At 43.5% G+C, this 6,322-nt stretch overlaps 1 pseudogene; it reads right to left on the bottom strand.

Moving 5' to 3' along the window:
* Window positions 1-1,132: 1,132 nt before the first annotated feature.
* LOC136512048 (uncharacterized) lies at window positions 1,133-3,124 on the bottom strand (annotated as a pseudogene).
* Between the last annotated feature and the right edge of the window lie 3,198 nt (window positions 3,125-6,322).

The following is a 6,322-nucleotide window of genomic DNA, read 5'->3' as shown; positions in this document are numbered from 1 at the left end:
ACCTTCCTTGATCACTTGAGAGCCTATTAGGCAGTTGAGTTGAGAGTGATCATCAATAAAATGGGATGGGAAAAGGTGATATGCTGGAGGAAGAAAAATCAACTCCTCCAATTTATGGGTAATTTATTGAGGATAGAGGATCCGCTAGAGACGTGTAGTACTAGTAACGGAGATGCTTTGCATCTATAAACAGGGACTTAACCTTGAAAGTATCTGAATGGAATTCGGCAGCTACTGGCTGTCCAATGAGAATGATCGAAATGAAGTTCGAGTGTACGATCATGCAGAGGCAAAAGCTGTTACCCTACCAATATATCTATTCTCTCCGAGGTCATGTCAGAAGAGAGCGCAACAGGTAGGCCATGAGTTTGCTCAGTTAACAACTTAGCACTAAGAATGAGGCAATGCTCTGTTCGGAGAGCATGCACAAGCACCATCCTGTATTTAGAGGGTCACTCCAGGTGGATTAATAATTTACTCCATTTGGGACATTAGTAAGGAATTTCAAACACTTTTTATAGAACATCTAGGGAAGAAGAGAAATGACTGTGATGTCCATCAACCAATCACCAAGATACATAGGCACTAACGCATGCATATTGTACCCTTCGATCAACCAAAACCAAAATTAAGGCCTTAATCAAGCATTATCTCGAGAATCCTTATATTTGGAATAGAATCTAATCGCTAGGATTCTTTTATACGAGGGAGTAATATAGCTTTATCTTTACCCAGAAAATAATACAGCAGTGATTTTCTAAGACGGTGATCATCAAACCCTATGTTTTGTTTTTTCTAAATTTACAATATTTTTCTTAGAACCACCATAATTGTAACTCATAATAAGTACACAAAGCAGTGTTCTTTGTAACTCATAATAACTATCACAAAGCAGTGTTCTAGATAAACGCTTCATTTAAGTTTTCTTTTGTTGTGTTCTTGACTTCCAAGCCGAACATCGGCAAAATAATATAATAAGCAGCTTGTAAAAGCTGTCCTCTACATGCATGCACATTGTCATCGCAATCTTGCAAATTGTAGGACAAGGACAAATCAAGCACAAAGATGCATTTGATTTCCAAAAGCCTCTTACAAAAAACAGTACAGAAATAAGCAGTTTGTTCATGATATCTTAGTTTTCAAGGAACAAAGACTTCCAGTCCATCCTTTCCTGGCTTTGAAGGGGAAACACCGTGAAGCTGGCTGTACTCTTTGCAAGGTCTATTGTGGAATCAAGGGTTGCACTAGAAATTTTGAAAAATTCCGATGAGCTTTCTGCTAGATTCTTGTGCTGGATACAAGCTGTGGCTGTGGTAGGTATAGGTGCGAGTGCCGTCTGTGTTTCCAAATTAAAGTTTTGGTGCTCGTCTAGTCTCCGGTTGCCAGTGTCAACACACATTTCTTCAAGAACCCTGGCATGGTCAGCGAAGAATTTGATAAGCCGCAGTCCAAGCACCTGGAGATGGAGTTGTTGTCCAGTCGGAACTGCAGCCCTACTCTTCTCAGAGTGCGTTGCAAGCAGGCGAACGAGCGGTCACTGAGACCAGGAATACCAGCAACCGTTCATTTCGCTGAAAAAACTAAGCCGAAACACTGTTTTGACTGATTTGTTGGAAAAGAAAAACACGGTTCCGGCTGAAAAAAAGCTGAAAAAGACGGATTATAAGAGAAGCGAACAGGGCTTTGATTTCCGGGGGCGCGCGAAGCGAACAGGGCTTTGATTTCCGAGGGCGCGCGAAGCGATCGACGGACTTGCTGTAATCCGATCTATCTTTCCTTTTCAAGAACTCTTGTCCATATCGTGAATCCTTGACAGGGAGAGCTGACACAGCGCTCAGCTTCAGCATGAATTCACCAAGAACAGGGCAGCAATCGAGCAGGTTGGCTATGGCTACAGCCGCCGTCTCCCTCTCGGGAAAATGCATCCCTACCAGCTCGAGGCACTCCACGCTCTCGGGAAAATGTATCCCTTCCAGCTCGAGGCACTCCACGCTGGGGAACGCACACCGCCAATGGCGGCAATGTCCTTGAGGTTGTTGTCCACCTTGAGCTTGACGGTCCTGGCATTGGTGAAGTTGTGCACGAACTGCCAGAAGAGCGCGCGTATTGTTTCTTTGTCATCATGGTCCGGGAGGAAGTACAGGTCCACCCGTGCAACGCCAGCTGCCGCCGGTGTCGCAGAACGAACCGTCGCATGAGACCCTTGTATTTGAAGGATTGCAGCCTCGGTGCATCGATCTCGATGGCCCAGTTGCTCTTGCCACGGCGATCTCCTAAACCTTGTAACTCCATGCCGCACAACGACAGCACGAGCGTGGTCACAGCCTGGAAGCTCAGGCGGGGCACCGGTGGTTCTGGTCCAGCCCCGTCGAGTTCACCAGGCTGGGGCTTCGGCGGCAACAAGAAGAAGAGAGACTCCAGTTGCACGGTGGTCAGCTCCGTCGCGGCGTCCAACAGGACCTGGAGAACCTTGGGCTCAACGGAGCAGAAGCGCAGTATCAACGTCGCCAGCCGTGGGAGTGGGAGGGCCGACGACGACAGCTTGAGGTCACAGCTGGTGAGGTCCAGCACGCAGAGGGCCTCCGACGGGAGGGAGACGAGCCGATAGATCCCTGGGTCCTTGTGGTTCTCCATGTCCGAGTAGAGGTAGCTGTAGCAGGCGTCGACAGCGGCGACGCGGAGCTCGTCAACGCGGCGCGCCGCTTGGTAGGAGAGTAGATCACCGACCACGTCAGCGCCTGTGCGCCAGCCCCAGCTGCGGCAGAGGAACGTGCGGACGGTGCTTTGGCTGTCGTCGGACTCCACACGCAAGGTGAGCCTTCTGATGGGGGCCTCGACGGCGTCGAGCGCAGCCTTGGCGGCGTGGACGAAGGCCTCTTGGTACGAGAAGAAGGCCTCGTAGTCGTAGGCCTCTTGGTAGGATCCGTCATGCCGATACAGACTATACTCGAAACCGTACGACTTGGACGGCGAGGTTCACGGGGCCAGACGACCGCCAGAGCGAGCCCAACCGCCGCGAGAGCACGCTGGTGGAAGCAGCCTCCTTCGAGGGGACGAAGTAGAGGATGCGCCGGAGAAGGTCGCCGGAGAGGTCGGACAAGCGGTCGTCGCCGCCCGTCGTCATCGTCGGCGCTCGGCAGTGTTGTGAATTGCCATGCGATCTCTGATAGGATTTCTGGAAGGTGCAGATCAGTAGGTAAATTGCTTAACTTAGATATATAGGAGACCTAGTGATGTACTTCGCTGTGGCACGGCGCGACGCGCCTCTGGTGTCGGAGTAGAGGTAGCATTGTAGTGGTGGAGTGGTCCAGTGACGGTGGTGAAGGCCAGTGGAATTCGTCGCTCACAGCGCTCCCTATAGATAGGACTAGGGTTAGACTCGGTGGTGAACTGCAGCTGCAATGATCCTCGTGTATCGAGCCCTAGCTCCCACCTCCTTTACATAGCGTTGCGCGACGGGGGTCCACCAACCAGGAGAGTTGCTGGGAGCCCCCGATCAGGGCGCGAGTCAAGGGCCCAATTGGTGGAGATTAACCTAACATTCTCCCCCTTGATCTCACCTTATGACTTATACTTAACTTACTTTATCTTTTTCCTATTTCATCACAAATCAGTGCATACAGCATGCCTCATCGTCACGGTCAGTTGACATTAGATTTAACAGCTACAATGCACCTTTCTGTTTTGAAACAGATACTCAACTAGACCCTTAGTATCCAGAAATCATATGCTTTCCCATAAACTCATGTCAGCTGTGTGTTCTCTGAACGCACTGGGTGGTAATCCTTTGGCAAGCGAATCCGCAAGTACTTACTCGGTACTTATATACTCAATGCTTTTAAAATAATTCTGGATTTTCTCCTTTACAACATATAACTTAGTGTCAATATGTTTGGCAGTACACTTGACATGTTGTCTTAAGAGTTAACTTATTTTAAATCGTTATTGCTGTTGTCTATCGTTGTTAAATCTGGGTACAAATTTCTTTAACCTCCTTTTGCCTGTTCCTTAAGCCTCATGATAAGCTATACTATGGTATGCATCATTGATCACACCACAACTGTTTTTTTAGAGATTTTCTACAATAATACTCCAACTGCGAGTGTTAACAACTACTGTGAATTTTACTACATATCTCGCTAAGACTTAACATTTGTACCCTCAACTATTTAAGAGTACTTGTTCTTTCTTACTCAGAATGAGGCCTATGATACTTTGTAAAATTACAAGACATTCTCAACTTCATTCCAGTGATCTATATCCGGACTGGACTTCTGCCAAAATATCCCAAATACGTAAACTACGTCAGGGTAAGTTCTTACTTGTACTTGTACACTCATCAAGCTTCCAACAGTTAAAGCATATGGAACCATGTTTATTTGATCGATCTCATATCGGTTCCTGGAACACTTAAAGTTCCCAAATCTATTACCCTTGACTATACGAGCAGACATTGGTTTACTCGCATGCATACTTTATTTCTTTAGAATTTTTTCTAAGTATGCCTTTGCGATAGTCCTAATACCCAATTTTCTTCTATCTCGGTGAATTTTGATTTCTCGAACCAATGACGCTTCACCAAGATCATTCACATTGAAACTTGAGTACAGAACTTCTTCTCCAATAACAGATTAACATCACTACTAGTGAGTAGAATGTCATCTATTCACAGGATGTGAAAAATAAATTTTCCATTCTATAACTTTGCATAAACACTATTGTACTTCTCATTTTCTTTAAAACCCAAATTTTCTTATTGTTTTCATCAATTTTAAGTACTACTATCTATAGACTTACTTTTAACCCATAAATGGATTTCTATATGCGGTATCTCATACATTCTTTTTCTTCCACGACAAAACCTTTGGGTTCTGCCATGTAAACGTTTTCATACAAATCCCCATTGAGGAATGCCGCCTTTACATCCATCTGATGTAACTCTAAATCGTAATGTGTCAATAACACTATTATGATTCTAAAAGAATCTTTGTATAAGACTAGAGAGAAAACTCTCATTGTAATATATTCATTCTCTTTGCGTAAAGCATTTTACTGAAAGTCGTGCTTTATATCTTTCTACATTCCCTTTGGAGTCATATTTTGTCTTGTAGACCCATTTATAACCTACTATTTTTTCGCCATTAGGAATTTCTTCTAAGTCCTAAATAACATTGATATTCATCGAATTTATTTTAACTTCCATAGCTTTTTGCCATTTAGACGAGTAAACGCTTCTTATGGCTTTTTCAAATTAGGTGGGATTACCATCCATTTGAATTTCTTCACTAACATAGACTTTGTGGTCATCAGAAAAAACTAGTTTACTAATTCTTTGAGATCTTGTGGGGCCTCAGCTACTGGCACTTTCATATGGGGCTGTTGTTGCTCTTCATTGCCAAGAGGCAATTGATTCTACAGGCTCCTGTATTGAAAGATCCTTGTTTGTATTATTCATCTTCTTCAAAGAACCAACAATAGATGTTGTATAAGTTATATAACATCAACAGGTATTGAGAAATTTGTTGTTTTTTAATCACTGAAGTGGACACGTATTTCCACTTCTCTTTAAGTCATAGATCTCTACATACCATGCTCCCCCAGATCTTCCTATCTTTTTTTCTAAAGATGGTGTATCTTCAAATATTTTATTTTGGGTTTAATCTGTTAAAACCTCATATGGCGCTTTAAGCACCACCTTAACATCTTTGAGGCTGACTACGCCATCTTCCTGTCGGAACTTTAAAAGGTCCAAGAAATTAGCTATTTATCTGCTTAGGGATATCATTGTTGTGACCGTTGTACTCCTCCAACGGTCGTATTTATCTTAATTAATCTTTATCTCACTCTTAATGAAGAGTATCTTTCTTAATTGATCTTTATCTCACTCTTAATGAAGAGTATTTTTCTTAATTGATCTTAATATTCCCCCCCTCAAAATATGGCATGAATTCTACTGTCATAATTTTGAGAACTATTCGGAAAACCTGTGAACGAGAAGACATTTATAACTTACTTCATTCACATGATTATGTCAAGTAAACAAAGTTATTTCTTGATCCGTTTAGGAGTATACTTTCCTTATTTCACTTCAAGAACTCAACGAGATCTTTCATTAGCAGTACTTTTGCAAGTCACGTTTGCATCTTTTCTTATCTTTTGGTTAGTATAGACCATGACGATGTATTTCTATTGTGCCACGGTCAATACTAGGATAGCATAAGAACTACCCAAACTTCTCTGGCTATGCGGGATACAAAACATATGAGTCATCACAAAACTTCTCCAATCATGCAGGATTGACTAGCATAAGTACTATACCAAA

The sequence above is a fragment of the Miscanthus floridulus genome, chromosome 16 (assembly GCF_019320115.1).
Source record: "Miscanthus floridulus cultivar M001 chromosome 16, ASM1932011v1, whole genome shotgun sequence".
NCBI lineage: Eukaryota > Viridiplantae > Streptophyta > Magnoliopsida > Poales > Poaceae > Miscanthus > Miscanthus floridulus.
The sequence above is the reverse complement of the archived record's forward strand: the minus strand, read 5'-3'. Positions and strand labels throughout refer to the sequence as shown.